General features: G+C 48.1%; 1 protein-coding gene and 1 long non-coding RNA gene across 8 annotated transcripts in view; one reads left to right on the top strand and one right to left on the bottom strand.

The window, feature by feature from the left end:
• Nucleotides 1-8,130: 8,130 nt before the first annotated feature.
• On the bottom strand, nucleotides 8,131-16,931 carry LOC116235616 (uncharacterized). 3 transcript variants are annotated; one of them, XR_016464574.1, is made up of 5 exons: nucleotides 15,668-16,931; nucleotides 13,503-13,631; nucleotides 12,842-12,979; nucleotides 10,552-10,630; nucleotides 8,131-9,312 (listed from the first exon to the last, which is right to left on the bottom strand). It is a non-coding gene; the product is annotated as an uncharacterized LOC116235616 (long non-coding RNA). The 3 variants fall into 3 exon arrangements; XR_004168400.2 differs by lacking the exon at nucleotides 13,503-13,631; XR_004168401.2 differs by lacking the exon at nucleotides 15,668-16,931 and having other exon boundaries at nucleotides 13,503-14,619.
• Nucleotides 14,811-22,851, top strand: part of NCOA1 (nuclear receptor coactivator 1) — a 155,623-nt gene continuing 147,582 nt past the window's right edge. For all 5 annotated transcript variants that reach the window (XM_031603863.2, XM_031603862.2, XM_090136546.1 and 2 more), the window contains exon 1: nucleotides 14,811-15,035. The gene's annotated coding sequence lies outside the window, so the exon portion shown is untranslated. The remainder of the gene's footprint in view (nucleotides 15,036-22,851) is intronic.

Genomic DNA, 22,851 nt, shown 5'->3' with positions numbered 1-22,851 from the left:
CGTTCAATGGGAGATGATGGTCTGAAATTGTGCCAGGGAGGGTATAGATAGGCTATTAGGGAGAATTTCTTCATAGTGAGGGTGGTCATTGGAAGAGGCTGTGGTGAGGTCCCCGTCTCTGTTATGCCTGATCCCTGGAGGTGCTCAGGGACAGGCTAGATGGGGCCCTGGGCAGCCTGATGTGGTTGGGGGCAATCAGGAGTTGGGGCTGGGGGGGTCTTTAAGGTCCTTTCCATCTCAGCCATTCTCTGATTCTGTAGTTCTATGATTTCATGATTCTATGATCTTTGGAGATATTTAGTAGATGTGTGGATACGGCAGTAAGGAATGTGGATTAATGATGGGACTTGGTGTGTCAGGTCAGTGGTTGAATTCGATGGTCTTGAAAGTCTTTTCCAACCTAGATAATTTCATAACTCCATGATTCCACTAGCAGCAAAGAGAGCAGCATCTGCGTGAGTGAGCACTGTAGGCTGGGACCTCGCAGACACCACTGGTGGCTCCCATCCATCTGTTCCATCTGTCAGGTGCCAACATCTGGGTGAGTGCTGCCGTGACAGCCACACGCATCCGGCCCCATCCAGCTGTGTGACAGCTGAGTGACAGCCAGCCAGAGATGTGCAGAACCATTTATCCCAAGGAGCAAGCCAATGGGAAACGTCTCGTCCTCGGGGATTCCCAAAACCCTCTGGCCATGATGCTGGGCACCCTGCTCTGGATGGTCCTGCTGTGACAGGGCATGGACCAGAGGGATCTGAGGCACCTCCAGCCCTACGCACCCTGGAGGTTCAGGGTTCTGGGATTTGTCAGGACAAATTTCTGAGGAGTGCGGATCCATGGTAGAGCTGGGGCAGGAGGGAGGATGGCACAGAATGAGAGCGGTTCCAGAATCAAGACAAAATACTGCAAAACCTTCGCTAAAAATGATAATTGCTTTTATGGGAGCTGCCAAGGATCTGTTGGCAAGGGACTGAAAATGAGGCAGAATAAAAGAGGAAAGGGAACAACGCAGCGAAGAAATTAATAGTGGGAGTGGTGTCTTTTCACATTTAATTCTCATTTTAAATTTACTGCTAGGAGCGGCTGTATTTTGAGGGGGATTCATTGATAGTGACACATTACAATTTTTTCCACTATGCGAGGCTTGAAACCATTTGCCCTTTCCATATCCTTATAAGAAAGGTAAATAAAATTATCCTCATTTCAACACTGGGTCATGAGGGCCAAGCCTCAGGCTGGGCAGATGAGGGTCTGCAGAGCTCGGCACTGCTTTGCATCATCTGAGAAGCTGCCAGGGTCACTGAGCCACTGCCCCCAGGGCTGGCTGATGCTGTGGTGAGGAGCCAGGAGATGAGCTATGGAAATCTGAACTCCTGCTTCTTGCTGTGAACTGAACTCCCACTGATCACAATGGAAATGGGGATCTCCTAAAGCCCCTGGCCATGGTGCTGGGCACTGTTCTGAGTGGCCCTGCTGGGGTGAAGGAGACCAGAGGGACCCCAAAGTGGCACAAAGATTTGTGTGTAGTAATGCACTGTTCCTTTTATCCTAAAACTTCAGGGAGCAGTCTGAAAGTGAGGGATAAGAAGGATGGATGACAGTGCTTGGCTCCTTTCTGTTGTCATGCAGACCCCAGCCTATTTTTTACACCCTAAGGGGATAAAGCCCTCCATTACCAGTGAAAATGCCCCATCAGGGTTGGTGCAAGGCTGTGCTGTCTGTATCCCCACAGACCATTCCCCACACCAGCCCTGCAGAGCCAACCCCACCCTGAGGGATTTGAGGTCTGATCTAGTATTAAATGTGGAGGTTGGTGGCCTTACCTATGGCAGGGAGGTTGGAGCTTCATGATCCTTGAGGTCCCTTCCAACCCTGGCCATTCTGTAATTCTGAGGATTGTAGCATTCTCCAAACACCCTCCAGCAATAGAAGTGCCTGGAATGCAAAATCCAAAGAACCCCCCAGCTTGTGGGTGTCCATGCTCCTTATCGTGGCAAAATGGCAACACATCTGCTCACTCACCTTGTTTTACAAAATATTTATTTATGGGAAACCTTGCCCAGCAAGATTTTCTCTGCTTTGCCCTTTCTCTAGCTACCTGCAGACTATCGCCCTGGTGCATGCCACACTCTGCAGAAAGGAGCAGAAGGAAATTTCTGCATACACAAACTGTACCCCCGATGATTTGCACCAATTCTGTATTAATACGATGTTTACATCAGTGTAACTATGTTGGAGAGGCTGTGTTAATGCTAAAATCTGCAGTGTGGGTTAGGACTGTTCAGATGGTCCTAATCTGATAGATAGACCCAAACATAGGTGGTCCCAAACACAGATGGTCCAAAAGAGATGGTTCCAAACATAGATGGTCCCAAACACAGATGGTCCGAAACAGAGGATGGGAAAATCTTTGTGTCAGTCTCCTTCATGCAGTCTAGCAGTGCTCCAACAACTGAAATCAGTGCTACCAGGTAGTTCTGCAGGTAACAGGGTGGAAAAAGGTAACACTTTGTGGAAGAAGGGGGAAATTAAGGAATTTCAATAAAAGCTTTTATTTGAACTTCTAAACCTGTTTCCAGCACCTGTGAGTTGATGGAACCATAGGATCCTCTCATGGTTTGGGTTGGAGGGGACTGTGAAGGCCATTCAGTTGATGATGAAGATCCTGTAGTTTCCAGGGAGAAAACCAGCATTTTTGCATGCAAACACATTGGTTTTATGGTTTGCAAGTACCATGTCACCACGCAAACACTAAATAAAGAACAACAACAATCGGGATCACTAACAGAGGGAAAACAGAAAGCTTCACTCCTCTGACATCCAGTCCCATCTCCAAGTTGCCACAGTTTTGGCAATGCTTCTACATTCAGGTGGCAAAGCCATGGGTGCATCTTGGCTGCGTGTACTCACCGAGGAGCTCCGAGGCAAGCCAGGCACTCTGCTGGCTTGTTTCCACTTTGAATTCAGCAACTGGAGAACTATTATTGGATATTTCATACATAGCAGATGGCTCTGCATTTGCTGAATCCTAAATGAAAATCACTAAGCCAGCAAGAAAATAATATTTCATTTTTCACTGCCCTTGGACTCGCTGCGGTCTCCCTGGGAAGAAAGCGGAGCTCCCCCGGGGAGGCAAGGCTCCCCACTTGAGCAGCACTGCAATGGCAAGAACAAAAGGGAGGGAAGAAACAATAAGTATTTCTGGGACGTGAAATGTTAGATTAATTTGTCATCTGCATGGGCAGGGCAAGTGCTGCATGGCTGCAGAAGCAGCAGCTCTCTGATGTAGGAGATCAAGTACAAAGAGGAGAAACAAAGCTTCTGTGGGAATAGGGAGGTTAGGTTAAAAAAAAAAAACAACACAAAAAGAATCCAACAAAAGGAAGGTGAGAGGTGTCAGAGAGAAGCCCTGAAGGAGAGGAAAGTTTCTTCCCTGGGTTAAGAAGCAATGCTGCAAAGGTGTGTGTTTTCTCATTGCTTTCACACTGCTCTGCCAGGATCTCATAGCACTATGCAAATACAGACTGCAATTGGCAATCCTGTTGTTCTTTCTTTAAGTACTGTATGAAGTATATTTAAGTGCTCTCTTCATTTCCATTAATGAGGACGCAGACAGTGGTGAGTTCAACAACTTCCTAGTTGTGTCAACCTCTATCCGCAGCTCCAAGGGGTCCCATTGCCACGTCCCAGCCTTGCCCTTCCAACACAAAACTTGTCCAACCCTCGCAGCAAAACAATCCCATGAGGATGATCCTTTCCCTTTCTCACTGAGCAAAAGATAAAGAAAATCCCAGCAAGTTTCACGGACATGCAAAATCCCAATGGCCCAAGCCCTCCAACTTCCATTTGGTGCCATCTTCTGGCATCCTCTCATCATGAAGATGGTTCTAATGCCTGCACAAGACCTTTAGGCAGAGAACATTCAATGGAAGGACATTTCCAATGGTGCACTGTTGGTTTTCCAATCTATATGCTATCATCTCTTTTGTGGTCTATTTCAGTTTTGCTTTTTAGGCTATGCAATGTCAACGTGCTCTTCGCAGTGAGGACATGCTGTGTCAGTAGTGGGAGTGCACCAACCTTTTCTAACAGTATTTTCTCTGGCTTTTTAGCAGGACAAACCTTGCAAAATGTTGGTGGGTTGGTTTGGTTTTTTGTTGTTGTTGTTGCAGAACAAGAGCATGCTTTCTAAGAAGTCAGTGGAAAACCCAACGCCAGCCTTGGTGGCTTCTTGGCCGATTTTTCCATCAGCAGGGCTACCCCAGCCAGATAAAAAGGATGATGTGTGACTTCCAGAAGCCTCTCACCTCCTCACAGACGGGTGTTGGTAAAGTGCTGCCTGATTTGTTTTTAAGGACAGAGCCAAAACCACTAATGAAGCTGGCATTCAAAAAATTGAATGAAGAAGTCGAAGCTGTAAGGAAAAAGAAAAAATTGCATTATGGTCCCTTTGGGCTTTTCTTTTTCTTTTCCTATTCTCCACTTTTGTTGTTGTTGCAATTTTTCTCATTTAATGTGCTTTTTTCAGGCTGGGTTTCATCTCTTTGCTTCTTTAAAACACTCTCAGTATTTGCACGTCTTTCCTGGCTGCCCTTTAAAAACTATTGTATTTCTCCCCACTCCATTCCCACCTTTGACCTCCATCATCTCTTTACCAGCACAGCACTCAAACTTGGTCATTTCTGAATTTCCCCTTACTAAACCCATATGGAAGAGAAATTCTGCTTTCCCATTTTGCTGATGGAGGTCTCTGCTTCCCACTTTCTGCATCATCATGCCATGGGCTTTTCCCTTCTTGTGCTTTCCCAGCAGCAGCTGGTCTGTCGGAGCTGGGGAACAGCTGCACCAAAAGGAGCTGGGAGACAAAAAGCACAAAGAAACGCCTGGTTTTGGTCTTGCATCTGCCATCATTGGTTGGCAACCCCATGGGGGGTTGGAACTAAATGATAAACTTTAAGGTCTCTTCCAATCTAGGCCATGTTGTGACCACAGCAACCTGTAATAGGGCAATGTGTTGAGTTTTTAATGCATTAAGTAAAATCTGACCGGGAGAGGAGCAGTAAGGCTGGGACTTGCAGGTGGGACTCCTGTTGGCAGTGTCTGGAGAAATTAGGCATAGTTCAGGGGAATTGATGCAAATCAAGTCAGCACACCACAGTGGCAGATGAAGTTGGTGATAATTGCAATGGAATATGAAGTGGGGGAAAATCTTCCCTTAAGCTCCATCTTTTGGGTAAAGGACAATGGCGGGCGCTGTGGGGTCACCCCAGTGGAAAGCTCTGCTCCACCATACCACTCTCACTCTCCCTCCTCAAAGGAAGAGGGGACAACACAAACAAAAAAGGGCTCAGGATTGAAATAAGCCACCTGCAGAACAGCTGCAGCTTTGGGTGATCGGCTCTTAAAACCTTTGCTGATTTTCAAACTTCATAAAAAGACTCCTTGCTTGCTGTCAGCCTTTCCCTCCTCCCTGTACTTGCTGGGACTCGGTCATGATTTACTCAAGAGATCGCATGTGAGACAGTTTGGGCTGTGTTTTATTATCCCTTTGACGTGTGTTTTACACCTCTGGCTGCACAAGACACCAAGCACACATCTCACTGCTATTTGGTGGGACCCCTGCCATGCATCTGGGAACCATGACCAGCCCATTGGCAGCACAGTGTTTCCGCCTCATCAGGAGCACAGGATTTTTCAGGCTGTGTTTCAGCAGGACCTCTTTAATTCCATGTTGCAGTGTATTTCTAGATCTATCAGTTCACATTACCAATCTATTGAGCTGTAATATTGAGTAACCATAGCAACTGGTAAATCTTTTGGGGTAAAGCAAATGCAGTCTGCCCATACATAGACAATTTGGCTGTCGTCTTTTTTGTATGCATAGTCTGAGCTCACATGTCTCCTAGTACCATGGTCCCATTTCATTTCCAGGATTGGAACTTAAATCAACCTGGACATCAGATTTTAGATACTAGATGTTGACGGGGATGGGTATTTTTGCAGGAAGACCTCATTTCTGGGAGAGCCTCCTGCGCTGTCAGCAATCTCACCAGCTGCACTTGGGTATGAGCACTGCTGTTCTCCAGTTAATCCTTCTTCTGTAAAAAAATACACTCATTTTTGTTTCTTTTGTCCATATTCTACGATCACAATATGACACTGCTCAAGTTTCATTCGTTTCCTAAGTGCCTTGTGTAGGCAGCTGTCTCCTATACCAAAGGAGTTAAAAACTCTTGGCTCATAAAGCAGTATCACTTTGGCCTCTCATAGTGCTGTATACCATTACACCCAGCACAGCCAGCAGCCTCTGCTGTAAATATTTCCTTTACTTCAGAGCCACGTTTTTACTGGACTTTGCCTTTGAAAGAAAAAAAAAAAAAGAAGCAAAATGCTTTTATTGTGGTGGAGCAGCAGGACACCCTGCTGCCTTGTTGCCACTGAGGGGAAGCCTTGCATTGCTGAAAGGACAGGTTGCTGCTTGCTCAGGGAAGATCCCTTATACCAAAAGGACAGAGACACAGTCCGAGCACTTCCCATTCCCAGTTTCAGTTTCCACTCTGTTGTGGGATTTTACATTCATTCAGTTTCAATGGGAATGTTATTCTTCTTTCACATCTCTGGTCACTCCGATGACAGTGCTCCACTGTAATTCTCATTTGCAGTAATTTTCAGCCAGTCAGAGCATGGACAACCTCTCCAAGTCAGGTTTTTGCCATTTGTACCGACTGCAGAGAACCTGCTTTAGCAGGGGGTTGGACTAGGTGGTCTCCAGAGATCCCTCTCAACCCCTATGATTCCATAATTTCATGATTCTGTGATTCTCTAACCTCACATAGGACCCTCATGAGCACAGTTTGGGTGCCAGCACCCCAAAGCATTACCAATCTCAGGGATCCAGCTTGCTACAGGAATAGCACAGACTGATAGCAGGAGACACACAGAGCTGCCTGTGTTTGAGGCTGGAACTGTTGCTGAATTGGACCAATTTTCCCTGCCCTCGCTCTGCTCCAGCTCCCTTTTTGCTCCTCTCTGCAGCCACAGCAGCTGACCAACAGGCAAAGTTGTTCCATATGCATAAATGGGGAAGAAAAGCAACCAAAGAAGAGAAAAAAGTTGAATCATGGAATCGTAGACTCATAGAATTGTGCAATGGATTCCCATTCCTCTTCTGTGCTACCTATGAAGGACAAAAAGGAGAAACTTTCATTTGTGATCTATAAATTTCAGGTTGTGACAAGGGTCTCCATTTCCCCTTTGGACCTTGATTTGATATGATGGAGTTCATCCCATTTAACTGCAAGCACTGCTTCCCACTTATCCTGCAAAGCATCACCTTTACCTCTTTCCTATCTCTTTGATTGCTTCCCGTGTTTTTTCTTGCATTTCTAATCACTACTGGTGCATCTGTTATCCAGGTTAAAGCATCCGCCTCTGCAGGAGTCTCTGCTACAAGTAAGGACCTAATTAACTTCACAAGATTTCACTGAGTCCTGGAGCTGAGCAGACAGAAGAATCTTTGAGGGATAAGAAGAATATTTGGGACAATTCATAACACGAGTGAATGATATTCTTTGGGGGAAAAAAATATTACAGAACCACAGAATCACTCAGGTTGGAAAAGACCGCTATCACTGAGGCCAACCCCAGCCCACCCCCACCATGCCCACTGACCACATCCCTCAGTGCCTCATCCCCACAGCTCTTGAACGCCTCTGGGGATGGGGACTCCACCATTCCATTGCTTTGAGGTGCAACTAAATGGGATTTAGTGTTAAGTGATCCTTGGCAGGGATAGACAGGACAAAAAGCCAGAGCTTGCTGTGGGGGTGCGAGGTCTCCGGCGGTATCCATCATGCTGTAAGAGCACTGATCAGTGAGGAAGCTGCTGGTACAGCATCAGCACAGGGGAAGCATCCATGCCCAGGGGAAGGGGCATGGAAGCCAGCAGGAATCCGGTGTCGAGAGCTGTTGGAGATAAAAGAGTGAAGGAGACGGACTGACAGATCTGTCTCGCTGCGGCAATTCTTGTGCGCCTCATGGAGCTGCTCATGGGTTTAAAAGTAAGCACTTAAGTGCCTATTGGCTGCGCGAGGGCTTTAGTGCTCTTCAAACTAGTGAAGCAGATGATACTTCAAAGGCATTAAAAGTAGGTTAAGGAAAGCATTTCGCAGACTGAGTAGACATGTGAATAAAACTGACAGTCTTTAAGTGCAGATGAGTAAATAGAGGGAGTTCTCAGTGGGATCGGCTCTGTAGGGTTAGAGAACAGCTCTGTTTTATTCCCTGTTCAGTGCTTGGTCTCTCCAGTGTGACTGCCAAAAAAGGAGAAGCTATACCAACTCTGATAGGAGATAATGTGCCACATACATACACACCAAAACAATCAATCTGTATTTTATTTTAATTTTTACACCATAAAGTCAGCAACAAATAAATTTTTGGGGGGGAAGGAAGAAGAAAATACTCTTTTATTTTCAGTGTTAGCCAATTAGCCCAGTGCCCTGCCTGTGCTGGAAGGAGCTGCTTAGCCCTTACCTTTCAGCCCTCAGTCACCCAGAAACACCACCTCAGCTTCCGATTGAAGCCCACTCTGTGGGGCTCTGAAGATTTTTAAAAAGGCATTTTCAAGTATTTTGTACTTTCGTGATTAGTAACACTTGAGAGGACTAAAACTGAACAAGTGCCTCTCCCCACCCCCACGTTTTACCCTTTTGCTCAGATGAGATAAAGAAATGAGGTTACTTGATTTCCCTTTAGAGTTTATAATCAGCCACACTATTTTAATAAATTGCATTTAGTTCCACTTTCTGTTTCTGAAACACGAGTACAATGCAGCCGTGTTTTGGTTACAAGCTCCACAGGAAGATGTTCCAAACGTCAACAAATGCAATCGCAATCTTAGCGTTATTATTTTTCCTTTTAAACGTCAAGCAATATCTCTACCAATGTGAACTTTTGTAAATCTTTTTCAAAGCAATTTTGTTTTTGATTTGAGCTGCCTAATATCAAGCATTAAGGATCAGCTTTTAAAAACTCACTGAGCAACAACCTGCTGCAGGAATCCATTGGCACTGAGTGCTACGCCTGGTAATAGATTTTTGCAAAGCCTGGTATTCCCTATGGTAGTAAATACAGAGTCTTGGCATCACTGATGCCAAATCCACGAGGTTCTGTGTCAGCATGTCTTCTAAAATGATTATACCTACACACAACAGGCAGTATTTCTTCTGCTGGGCTCAATGTTACAACCTCCTTTCTGCAAACAGCTCTGTCATTAACTTGTCCGGCGTCATGAGGAACGGCGTATTTACCCTAGTGAAGATAGGAATTAATAATAGTTACAATAATAACTTTAGTTAAGCAGAGAAATATAAACACGTTATTAATCATTAACAGAAATCAGCCCATTCATAACGCCTCAAAGCTCTCTCGGAGGAGGATTGTAGGAAACTGAGATTTCCTCTATATTTGAAATTGGGCGACTTGCTCTCTGTTAAACAAAAAAGTGATTGTTTAGGAAAAAATCTGTTGCTATTTTGCATGGCTGTCCCTCTTTGACACCATCTGTGGTCAGATTAAATGCTGAGATCTGAATCAACATCTCTGCCTTTAATCTCTTGTTGATATTTCTGTAGACTGAGAGGTAAAAAACAACGGCGGGGGCTGCCCACTTGTGTGTCTCAGTTATGCCAGCGCAGTCGTAATGAATTTCTTAAGTCAAATGTAAATATGACCCTGGAATGTGGAAGCATACATTTTTGGTCTCTGAGGTCTAATAAAAACACAAAAGCTTTCTGTGTGGTTCGACACAGCATTAGTAGTGCTTTGCGAGATACCCCCAGACCCTCTGCAGCTTCTGAAGCTGAAATTAAAAGCACTCTGAGTTTCCTGCGGAACATTAAGTGTTTTCCTTCTAATTGTTTATAAATTGCTCTGTGCTGTGCCTGTGCCTGGAACCAACGCCATAAAAAGCCACCGACAAAACCAGAGTGGTCTCTTTGCATCAAAAAACAGGAGAAATGCATGCGAGGGGCTTTCCTACCCACAGGCAATGACTCGATGTAGGAGACCCAGCAAAGTTACACACCGCATACTTTTGCCCTCGCACTGAGCATAAAATAGGTCACAGCAGAGAGACGCTGTGGCTTTAAGCATTGCCCAGCCTGAGCCGGATTATCATTAGGTTACGTAACTGCTGATGAGCTGCTTTTCATTAAGGCTTCCCCGAGCGGTGCTGGGAGCAGGCAGTGCCTCCAACCATCCCGGGAAGGATTTCCTCCCAGCGTGCTGCGAGCCCTGCAGTGTGCAGCCAGGCCAAGGTGCTTCCATCAACTGCATGGGCTTAGGAGGTGTCTGCACGTGCAACCACCAATTCACCTTCATGGGCTTGCGTGTTCATTTTGGCTGTACAACGGTGTTGTTGCAATGTTGTATAAATAAGGCGTATGGAAAAAGGGGTTAAATCAGTGTGTTAAAATGTCTAGCTCTTGGCATGGGGTTTTGTGTTAGCAAAGTGAATCCTCTGCTGAGAAAAAGCCAAAACTTTCACACCTTGTGGTGGTCTTAAAGACTGTCACACAGGAAATGATGGTACACTGTGGCAGCAACAGCGCAGTGCACCTGCAGAGGCCTTAGAAAAGAAGAGAAAAAGCTGTTTTCAGTCATACTGATAGGACAAGGGGAAATGGTTTCAAACTCAAAGAGGGGAGATTTAGATTGGATATAAGTAAGAAGTTTTTTTACAGTCAAGATACAGGTTGCCCAGAGATATGGTGGAAGTCCTGTCCCTGCAGACAGCCAAGGTCAGGCTTGATGGGGCTCTGAGCACTGATGGAGCTGTGGGTGTCCCTGTTCAGTGCAATCCATCCTCAAGTCTCACTTATTCCTCCACTGGAAGCAGCCAAGCAGTGCTGCTTCACTCCATGGAGAGGCCATCCCTGTGAGCACAGCTACACCTGTACTGCAATGACCTGCTTGTCTGGATGCCACCACTAAATGCCATTCCTGTACCCTTCTGCCATTTGTCCTTCTGCTGCTGCCACACCCAGCATTCTTAACCCTCAGTTAGACATTTCTGTGACATTTTTAACGGATAAGTAAGGTGAAGAGTTCCACATTCATGAAGGGCTCAGAGCGGAACAGAATCAAGCCCAAATTCAGAAGGCACGTGAAGCTCTAAGGAAGCATGCTCACAACAAGTGGATACAATACTATCATCAAAGAAATTACTTATTACAGCGCTGAATATGGCCAAGAAGCTTTAAAGGACTCAATACTATTAATGTTACCTTCTTAATGATTATACACTGGCTACTTGTGGCTTAAAGAATCTCTTAGAATACAATCACAGAGGGTGGATAGTGATAGGACAAGGGGAATGGTTTTAAACTGAGACAGGGGAGGTTTAGGTTAGATCTTAGGAGGAACTTTTTCAGCCAGAGGGTGGTGAGGCACTGGAACAGGTTGCCCAAGGAGGTTGTGGATGCCCCATCCCTGCAGGCATTCAAGGCCAGGCTGGATGTGGCTCTGGGCAGCCTGGTCTGCTGGTTGGTGACCCTGCACATAGCAGGGGGTTGGAACTGGATGAGCACTGTGGTCCTTTTCAACCCAGGCCATTCTGTGATTCTATGATAGAATCATGAAAACTGTAAAAGACCTCTAAGTCACCCAAACCAACCCCACCTCCCCATGCCCACTGCCCACATCCCTCAGTGCCACATCCCCGCAGTTCTGGAACACCCCTAGGGATGGTGACCCCACCACCTTCTTTGGCAGCTGTGCCACTGCATCACCACTCTTTTGGAGAAGAATTTTTTTCCTGATATCCAATGTGACAGAGCTGCTTCATAAATTGAACTACAACCTGAAAATGGCCTTTAGCCCAACTGAGTGATGCGCAAAACTGGACTGTTGGTGACAGCATGCAACAGGGACCAAGGCAACCAGAAAATCTTGATGCTGTTTAGGCTGGTGATCCCACAATTGCTCACTTGTTGCTTGACCTCCACTTAAGCCTCTTAAACACCCTTCGTAAATATAAAACAAAGATAATCATATCATCTTGTTTTACAAAGTGCTCAGGCGAGAAAGATCTCGCAACATTAAATTATTTGTCATTTGCAGTCAGCTGGAAATTAAAACTGCTCTCAGATAAAGTCTCACCCACCACAGCTTCAATTACCTGGTAGGGGGGGCCTTTGTTTTGGATTTAATTCCAGGCAGTTTTAAAATAATTATTTCATTTTACTGATGGATTTCATTTTTGCCATGTGTATTTGAATGAGACATTTAATCTTTTTCATAATACGTTTTGAAGTCTCATTCATTTAAATTGTCACAGCCTGACAGCACTGTAATGTACTTAAAAATGGCATTGTTTGTACCCGCATTCCATTTAAAAATTAACTTGCAGATTAAAGTAATAAAAATGGTTTTTTACTTCTCGGTGTTAATATCACCGAAAACTTTAAATGCCCCTCCTGCCTGAGATTAGCTCACAGCTATGTTCTCGTGAGGGATTCGTGGAAGGAAATATCCTAACATCAAGCCCTACGACTTTGTGTTAGCTGTGAAGGCTGAGCATTTTCTGCCTGAGTAAAGGCAAAGTGGGCACAGCCTGCAGAGGCAGTGCAGAGCTGGCAACTCGCAGAACTCGGGGACTTGCACAGCTTCCTCCCTCGCTGCTGTCACAAAGAGAGCAGGACCAGAAGGAATCTATTAGCACTTCCACTTCGATGTGTTGCAACAAAGGGTCATGCAGCAGCATGCAGCGGCACAGAACGTTGCCCCAGCCCCTACTAAGTATGCAATTAAAGGAAAATCAGAAGTGTTCCTTCGTTACCTCGCAGACAGTGTGAGTTCAGCAGCAGAGGATTTGTTCTGGGTGTATGATTGCAGGTCACTGCTCTTCTTTGCATTGTTTCTCTGCTGCTTTCTCACTTGTTTCAGTGCTTTTGTTCACGTACACGAGCCTGAAATCCTTTATAGATGAATGTAAACATATATATAAAGTTAATCAACAGTTTGCCTAGGTGAAGATGGGCAAAATATACACCATTTTATTGACAAATGCAGTTAACCATGCTGGAATATTAGCTCAGGAGAATCCTTCTTGATCCCCAAATGAGGGAAAACAACCAGCATGCCCAGCATCACCGTCCCCATGCCTTCCACCTGCCAGAGGGTTAACTCAGGCTCAATCTGCCCGTCCCAGAAATAAGGAGGCAGTTATGAAATACATCCGCGGGGCTTTCCTCTTTGGGAAGCAGAGAGGTAACTGCGTGGATCCCCCTCAAAGACGCAGGTTTCCAAGGAAGACAACATTCAGATGGTGTGGGTGGATGTGTGATCTCGTGTGTTCGGCTGGGCCTTTCAGGGCCGATTTGTTCTGCTGTAACAAATGCTCTCTCAAGTCCCCGAGGAATAAAGAGCCCCCACGGAAAAGAATGAGCCACCTGAAGCTCAGGCTTATTTTAACAGTTCAACCCATTGAGCTGTTTTACCTCGTGACACGTAAGGTGTTTGGGGATTTCACAGCTCCACAGAGACGATGAATAATGTAACAAGATACAGCCGGGATGCGATAAAACAGTTCATAGAGCAAGTACGGCTGCTCCACTTGCAGCAGCTTTCTGTGGAAATGGCAGAACACGAGGGTGAGGACAGCAAGCAGCGGTCACTCCGCAACCTTCTGCTGAATGTTTGGCTTTGGTAGCCAGCTGAGACAACCGCCAGAGGTTCTGGTGCCTCAGAGGAGAGGGATGTGGTGATCTGAGAGGTCTTTTCCAACCTTAACGATTCTGGGGAGGGTCTGGAGCATAAGTGTGATGGGGAGCGACTGAGGGAGCTGGGACGGGTCAGTCGTGAGCAGAGCTCAGGGGAGACCTCAGTGCTGCTACAGCTCCTGAAAGGAGGCTGTGGTGAGGTGGGGGTCAGCGTCTGCTCCTAAATAAGTGGTAGGATGAGAGGTGACGGCCACAAGCTGCACCAGGAGAGGTTCAGGTCGGATATCAGGAGCAATTTCTTCTCAGAAAGAGCGGTGCTGCAGTGGCACAGCTGCACAGGGAGGTGGTGGGGTCACCGTCCCTGGAGGTGTTCAGCGCGGAGATGTGGCACCGACGGATGGGCACGGTGGGCTTGGGGTTGGCGATCTCAGAGCTCTTTTCCAACCTGCTCGATTCTACGAGCATTGCAATGTTGGGAAAACAAACCCGGTGGGTGACCTCTGGTGCCAACAAACGCTGCTGAACCAACCCCGTGCCTCCGCGAGGCCTCACTGCGGGGTGGGAAGGCGGGGAGCCGTTCGGCCGAGCGCCGTGCCACGACACACGGGTCCCCGCGGCAGCACCCGCGCCTCACTTCGCGCTGAGGTGACGGCAGGGCCGCGCTGCCCGGAGCTCCGGCACAGCCCCCCCGCGCCGCCAGGCCCGCCCCCCCGCTGCCAAGATGGCGCCCGCCGCCCCCTTCCCTCCCCCTCCCGCCGCCGCGGCCTCGCGCCGTGTGGGGGGGTGAGGAGGGGGGGACACGATGGCGGCCGGCGGCCCGCCCGGCTCCTCCGCCGCCCCACAGCCCGAGCACCGCCGCGCCGCAGCGGGAGGAGTAAGGGGGGAGGAGGGAAGATGGCGGCTGAGAGGAGGAGGAGGAGGAGGAGGGTTGGGGTTAGGCCTCCTCCGACACCGCCCCCTCGTCCTCCGTCCCCGGCTCCGCCCCGTCCCGCCGGGAGGGATCGCGGCGAGCAGAGCCGGAGCCCCGCAGCCGCGCCGCGCCGCCCAGGCAGGGGGCCCCGGGTGCCCGGGAGCCCCGCAGCGGGAACCGGGGCCCCAGCAGCGCCCGCCGCCTCCTCCTCCTTCTCCTCCTCCTCCTCTTCTCATCGCTCATCGCTCGCGGCGGTCTCCCCCCGGGCCGCCCCGCCGCCCGCCTCCGGCCGGGGGAGTCGCTGTCGCCCGTTTGAACGCGGCGGCCCTGAGCCCGCGGAGCCGGGGCGGGGGGGGGGGGAACGGAGCGGAGCGGAGCGGCTGTCAGCCGGGCGGCGGCAGGTGGGTGAGCGCACGGGGGAACGGGGAGGAGGGAAGGCGGGAGGTGGGGGTGTGTCGGGCCCCGGGGGCAGCCCCGGGCCCGCGGGGAGGCGCAGCTGTCACGGCGGGGGCGGGCACGGGGCGGCACGGGGCTGCCATGGCGGCGGGCGGAGCGAGGCGCCCCTCCGTGTGCGAGCCGCGACCCTTCCTCGGGGAGAGGGAGGGAGAACGGGGGGGTGGGGTGGGAGATCCGCGGGTCGGGCGCTGCGGGGCCTAAACAGCCCCCATCCCTTCTCCTTCTTTCTTTTAAAAATCGTATTTAAATGTTGAAAGTGGATGGGATAAAGTGAGGGAAAGCAGCGCTCCCTCCCATCCCCATCCCAATTCCCATCCCCATCCCAATCCCCATTCCCATTCCCATCCCCATCCCCCCCCCCCCCCACTTCTGCGCAGCCCCTCGGAAGCCCGAGGAAGATGGCTGAAGGCTGAGTGCGGGCCTGCCGCCCCCGGGGCTTGGTGGCACGGTGACACGGCGCTGGTGGCACGGTGACGGGGCGGTGGTGACACGGTGACAGCTCTTTGTTTGCACGCTGCACCCCCTCCCACCCTCCTCCCCCCCCCCCCCCCCCCCCACCCTCTCCCCGGTGACCCACCTCCAGCTGCAAGTTGAGCGCTGACAGTTGGAGGGGTTGGAAAAGAAGCCGCGTGCTTCCCGATGGCTTTTAGGGTTCTGCGGGTGAGAAACGGTGCTGGATGTTGGAGGAGACGTGGCCGTGCCCCAAGTTTTGGGTCCTGGCTGTGCTCCGTCTCTCTCCCACTCGTGCAATGAGTGACCCCGCAGCGCCGGTGCTGTGCGTACGAGGGGGGGGGATGGGGGGGAGGACGGGACTGCCCGCTGGCATGTGACATTTAGCGGTAGAAAATCTGTTGCGGAAAAGCTGCTTCCTTCCTTCCGACGTCGGCTGTTAGATGTGCCGAAATCCCTCTGTTTCCGAGGTGTGCTCTGACCTTTCGGTAGTAAGAAGTGGGTCACGGCGATGCGATGCTCCTGCGGTTGTCGTGCGCCCAGCAGAGCGCGGTTTGGAGGCAGAAAGGCGGTGATTCCAGTTGGGTTCTGCTTGTTCTTCCATTGGAAGTTCAATCAGCCGGTGGTAGGGATATGGATTTTCGCCTTCTGAAATATGGCACAGCCCAAATAAATAAAGAAATAAAAGAGTGACACAGCAAAGTGGATTGTCACTGGAAATTTGGGCTGGCGTGGGTGGTGCCTTCGTGTTCTACAGCCCGGCTCAGGGCTCAGCTCTTTGTGTTGCTGGTTGGGGCTAAAAAAAAAAATAAAAATATATGGTCCTGTTTAGCGTGGGCTGGCAGGATATACGTGTGCGTGTAGGAAATTTGCATGTGTGTGTGTGTGTATGTATGTTATAGGTGAATGAAAGAGTGATGTACCTGGCATATTCCATGCAAGGTGATAGAATCATAGCATGGCTCGCGTTGGAAGGGACCTTACAGCCCCCCAGCCCCAACCTCCATCATGAGCTGGGTGCTCATCTGTGGCCTTGTGCACCTCCAGGGATGGGGCACCCAACCTTCTCTGGGCTGATAAACTTACATGAAGAAGAAAGATGCTCTGTTGACTTCTGTAGAGATGTGCCATCCCACTGCAGGTCAGAGGCTGTGCTCTTCTGCCTCCGTTACAATATACACACTCTAAAGGTCAGCTTGCTCTTGTATAAGTGGAAGTAAAAAGTGTATCTTAGTATGGAACTGTGTAGTGGTGCATAGGTAGCTGTATACCCAGAACTTTTGCTCGGGGAAACATTGTTAAGCCACAAAAGGGAGAGTTAAAGCCACACGTGTGCTGGGCAGCCCAGGAAGTGGTGAAGCCCTTCAGCTCTGTGTTCATGAAACTGATTAAAGTTTAAGTTGCCACTTCAAGGGACAAACTGCTCTCAATGGTAGATAATAAACAGTAGTAACTCTGGCAGCACCCTACCTGGCTCACAGCCGACGGGCATGATGAAATGTGAAATCTCAACTTATTTGCTCAAGATGGGTATCTGCTGTTTGGAAGATGTTGCCAAACAATATGGCAGGCACAAATGCCCGCTTCCAAAACAAACAGGCATCCCAGGAGGGGAGCAGGGGGCTGGGGAGGCAGAAGGCCTTTGCATCTTACTCACTTTGATTGTCGTGCTCATGTTTTCCCCGAGCCTTGCCCTCTGATAATGCTAAGACACATGCTCACAATTGCGTGACTAATTCGTAAAATTAGTCATACACTTCCACTCGGGGTTTATTGGAGTCGTATCGCTGTCATTCTCACATTGTAAAAGTCCACGTTGGGGAACATGTGCCCTCTGTTGACTTTCCTGCGGTCTCTCGGCACGGCTCTTGGGTGGGCTGCTTACAAATATTTGATGCCTTCGGGACGGTTAAGCTTAATTGTACAGGCATGTTTCCAACGAACTGATCTGCTGGAGATCAGCACCTCGTTGCATGCTGATCTGAGGGGGGTGATTTGCATGAGCTTGTGCAGGGATTGTCAGAAATGAAGGTGTGAGCGCTGCTGCTATAAATACCCTGTCCCCTGCATAAATAGTTTGCCAGCTGAAAAACAGTGTATTTTGTTTAAGGAAACTATTTATATTACAAGTTATTCTTGTTTTGCCTGGTTGACTGTCTTTCTTTGAAGCGTGGCTCTTATCTCTCTGATCAAAGAGGAGGAATTAAAACAAAATAGATTTTCAAGTTGGATTTTTCCTTTATAGACAGGATTTTCAGCAGGAATGGCATGGAGTAACAGGTAAATATTCTAACCAGGTATTCCTGAAAGGCCAATGTAGTGTGTGATATACCCAGCAGCATGTGGCCACTGCTTCTACGTACAAACTTTAATCGTTGGCAGATGCAAATAAGCAACTTTTAGTGCTTGTTATATGTTGTTTGTATTGCTGCAGCACCTGGCAGACCTGGTCCTGGTTTGCAGTGGGGTGGGATTAATGGAAAAACGAAGCAAAAGAGGGTTCTGCTTCTAAAAACTTACAGTTTAAACCAAAGGCAAGAGGTGGAGGAGCTGAACTGTGATGGGGCAGCAGCAGGGTAGCCAGAAGTCCCAGCAGATGGGCTGGGAAGTGTGAGTTGGGGCTGAAGTGGGATCCATTGGGACTGGGAGGGGATCCCTTGTGCCCAAAGTGGGCTGGGGGGTGTTCACCAGGGCCAAAATGGGTTGGGGGAGGAATCCCTTGGAGTCAAAGTGGACTGGGGAGGATTCAGATGAATGGCTGTGCTGAAGCTTGGAGGCGCAGCAGAATGCTGCAGGGCTTGTGCGAGTGTGAGAGCAGCCAGGAAGCTTTCACCTCTTCCCCCCCGTGCAGCAGGATCTGGAATAGTTTGTTTGCCTATAGCTGCAATAGTAAAAATGAAGGCTGGCTTGTAAACACTTCCAAAGTTTATGCACAGAGCCTTGCGTGTGAATCAGACCTTTGGAGAACAGGTTTGTACCGCTGCTGCAGCATCTCCTCGTAGAGGTGACCGTGTGAAATGCTGTGGCTACGGTGTGGGACAAAACTCAGAGCACTCAAGGGCTTCTGAGCCCTGGTCTGAGTGGAAGGGATGTGTCAGCACCACGCCATTTACCTGCACTCCTGTCATTTGCAAAGGGGAATCTGCTGAACTGGTTTGGAGGTTCTTGAAGCCTGAACTAATTTACCTGGCTGGGAATGTAGGTTAGAAACTAGGCTTTGCTTGGCTTTGGGCGAAAGCCAACGTGCTCTGCAGGGAAAATGCAGGCTGAATAACTTCTGTGCTGATAATCCTGCAATATTTGTCCTCCTCTTTCGTCTGCAAGGCAGGTGGGCTCTCATGTGCTCACGCAATTGACTGGGAAGCAACTCCAGCACGTCTCGGTGCAGGGAGCAGCAGGACCTTCCCCTCAGGTGCCCTTGGGTGAGTGTGGGGAGGTGCTTTGGGGAAGGGACGTGGCAGTGAGCATCCTCACCTGGAGTCAGATCCTCACCCCGACACGGTCACACTGCCTGAACGACGTGGATTTGTGCACCAGCATCTGTAAATCTGCACAGATATTCTTAAATCTGTTTAAACCTGGTTTATTAGGCTCTGTAAGCTGTCCTGGCAGTCAGGTTTAAACCAGTGTGTCCATGCAGAGATTTGCCTTGATTTAATGGAGCAAGCTGGAGTTGCAGGAAGGTGATCCAGGAAATGAAAGCAGTTTGCTGGCTTGCCTCAGTGAACTCTCCGGTATCCATATTTTGCTCTGAAGATCCATAAATTGTCTGCTTACAGCTGACAAGTGGAAGGGTTCTTGGATGTGACTGCACTTTTCTAGAGAGGAAAAAAAAATATCCTTATGCACCAGGTTGTGTTTTAAACAAGTGTCCCGGTCAGGGCTGATCCTGCAGCTGGCTTGGGAACACAAATCGTTGCAATGTCTGTGCTCAGCTATTTATGTGTATTTTGTGCTTATGTGGAATTATATGGCGTGGAATATTCTATGAAATGAGCTGAGACTTGGGTTTCTCTGGATTCATTTTTTTCTCCCCTTATTTTAGATTGATGTCTGAAATTCCAAGGGTCCCTTTATGAATTTTCAGGACGGAAAGACTCCAAAAAATAAAGCAGTGTTGCAGGTAGAGAAAGAAGTAGGCTTGTTTCTTGTATTCCTGTGATGCAGGTATGGGCGAGGGGCTGTTTAAAAGCCAAACAAATCAACAGCTTGCTTACATATGTGAAGTTCAGCTCTTGATTGTGAATAGAAAGGTACGTGTGCAGTCCCAGCCCTGCCTTGATTTGAAATGGTCTGAGAGTGGGTGAGTGCTGGTAATGTCACTTGCCTGACATCTGTGTTGTCTCCTGCATGCTGTTTTTGGGAAGTAAGGGCCTGGAGAGGGCAAGGAGCTGCCAGCCCACAGCAAAGCAGTGCCCCACCTCAAGGTCTCACAGTGCTGAGCTGTGTTTCAATACAAAAATAAGAGGGGACTGTAATTTTTCCACTAAAACTCTGCATTGGAGGCTTAAGAATGAAAGCTGAGCATCTTTCTCTATCTTATTTTCCCCTTTCTGTTAACATAGCTGGGCTGAATTAAAAAAAAAATAGAGAAAAGCCCTGAACTTTTCAGACCTTTAAATCAATTAAATTCATGCGTAGAGCGCACGAGGAATCTCACAGCTCGGAATTCTTCTCTTTCTTCTCCATTCTTGTGAGCTCTGTGCTCACTGCTGCCTGCCCTCTCCTCCCCCCAGAGCCCGCGCTCCGCTCTCCATCTCAGACTTTACATCCAGTTTCATCAACAGACTTCAAAGGTCTCGAAGAAGTTGAGAGATGAGCGTATTACTGGAAGTGCCGCGCAGCGTTTGGCTTTGAAGTTCTTTTAAAAGGAGGAAGAAAAAAAAAAAAAAAAAAAGAGGTCTGACTTAACCTGAAAAGGATTTTGACACGTGCTTGTGAGCGGTTATTTTAAATCGTGCTGGAAAAATTGTGCCTGAAAATAAACAACTCAGCAGAGCTCGACCTGTTGTGGGCTGAGCTGGGAGGCCTTGGGGCTGCTGGTCTCTTGGGGGGGTGAGCTGAGATTTGCAGCAGAGCTTTGCAGGATGAGTCCCCGAGGCTGCCTCTGTGTTCTGAGTTGTGCTCAGCAAAGGGCTGAAGCCCAGACACGTTTCTTGTGATGGTGGGAGATGATGTAGTAGGATTTTAGAGTGCTCTGGAAATAGAATGGCCTGGGTTGGGAGGGATCTCAAGGATCATGAAGCTCCAACCCCCCACCACATGCAGGGCCACCAACCTCCACATTTAATACCAGCCCAGGCTGCCCAGGGCCCCATCCAACCTGGCCTCAAACCAAGGATGGACGGAGCATCTACAGCCTCTCTGGGCAGCTGTTCCAGCACCTCACCACTCTTATAGTAAAGAACTTCCCCCTGACACCCAACCTAAATCTTCCCCTCTTCTTAAAGCCATTTCCCCTTGTTCTGCTGCTATCTGCCCTTTCAAAGAGTTGAACCCAGTAGGTTGTGCTGCATCCTTGTATGACTTGCATGTTCAAGCAGTGAGAAGCTGTGTGCATAATGCTGCAAAGTGCCAAACTGGAGTGTTTCAGAGCTCAACTTACTGCAAAGTTGAGCACCAAGTCCCAATGTGCACTGGAGTGTAATCAGTGTGAAGCCTCATTTTCTGTGGTATGAAGAGTTAGACTTTCCTGGAATGGATTTGGTGTGTGAAATCTCTCCAAATGTCATTTGAAGAACGCTGGTGTATGGAAGAAGTGAAGGATCAGGTGAAGCACCGTGTTCTATGACTCACTGGTTAGGAATAAGGACTGGAACTGGCTTGGCAGCAAGCAGCTCCTCTCTTTTAAGTTAAGGTTATGAGAATCCAGCATTTTAGAGCACACTTTGTGTTTATATTGTTTGCACGCCTTCTTTCCCAATCAGTGCCTTTCCCACCCTAGTGTCCACGCGTTGTTTTTTTCACAGAGGTCATTTTTAAGTGTTCTCTGTAAAAAGGTGAATGTTGTGTGGATGCCCCATCCCTGCAGGCATTCAAGGCCAGGCTGGATGTGGCTGTGGGCAGCCTGGTCTGCTGGTTGGTGACCTGCACATAGCAGGGAGTTGAAACTAGATGATCATTGTGGTCCTTTTCCAGGCCATTCCTATGATTCTGTGATATGATTCTGTGAACCTTCCCTGGGGTGTGCAACTGCATTCTCCATATTTTGGTGTAATCAGAATGTGTTCTGCGTGGACGTCCCACGAGCACAGCGGGATCCCAGCACTGCTGACAGCTGATGAGTAGTTACGTCCTTAACCTTTAAAGCAGTTTACCCAAACTTGACAGCGTTGGCATCAAGTTCTGTTTTTTGAAGATGCAGTGACGATAATCCCTTTGAAGGCCCAAAGTAAATAAAAGAAAAGGCTTTAATGAATTCAGAAATGTCACTGAAAATGGCGCTTGGCTTGATTTTACGCTTTTGTTGTTGTTGGAAGGAGAAACAATATTGTATATACAAAGCTTGCTGTATGGAAAAAAACTATGGGAAGAAGGTGATTTGCTTAGTTTAATTTTCATATTCAGTAAAAACAAAGGAACTCCTTAAATTGTATTAATTAGATCTGTCATGTGGCACAATGTGATGATTTCATATGGTTCTCTGGTTCTTCTGTGGATGAAGTATGTTTAAACAAGTAATACAGCAAAAAAAAAAAAAAAAACACAAACCAACCTACAAAACAAAGAACCCAATTTGCTCTTGCAGACTAGATCCCAAACCTGGCAAGTGTCATTAAATCAAAAAACCATCTAGTTTGTAACGCTGCACACTCTAAAGTTAGGAAAAACAGATGCAGCTGTAATTACAATTTTGTAGCCACACGATATTTTTCCATAGATGCTCCTCACTGTATGGGTTGGACTGGCAAAGTGGAACGGATTAAGGTTGCACAGATGAGTATAAATCCCTGACTCTATAATTTTTAGTGCTTGATTTTGCAACCTGCTTAATTTTCTTCTAATGTTTTTAGATGATAAGCTGCTTTACGCTGTTAATTTCTGATACGAGCATCGCATGTGCATTGGCTACATTTGTAATGCCCCAGCAAGACAAAAATACACGATCCCTTTTTTTACTCCCATTTCACAGGTGAATAAAACAGAACAGCAGACATTGAATGATTTGCCCAAGGAGCAGGGTGTTTGTGAGAGGTAAATGACACTTGACAGGTTGTTCTCAAGTACCCAGAACGGTCAGCTACTCTGCTTGTAGATGTGAATTTATGAAATTGGGTGCAACTTTCCCAGAGCGTGCCAGCAGCCCTCAGG

Source organism: Phasianus colchicus, chromosome 2, assembly GCF_987193195.1.
Source record: "Phasianus colchicus chromosome 2, bPhaCol1.hap1.1, whole genome shotgun sequence".
Taxonomy (NCBI): domain Eukaryota; kingdom Metazoa; phylum Chordata; class Aves; order Galliformes; family Phasianidae; genus Phasianus; species Phasianus colchicus.
This window is presented reverse-complemented; position numbering and strand designations above follow the sequence as displayed.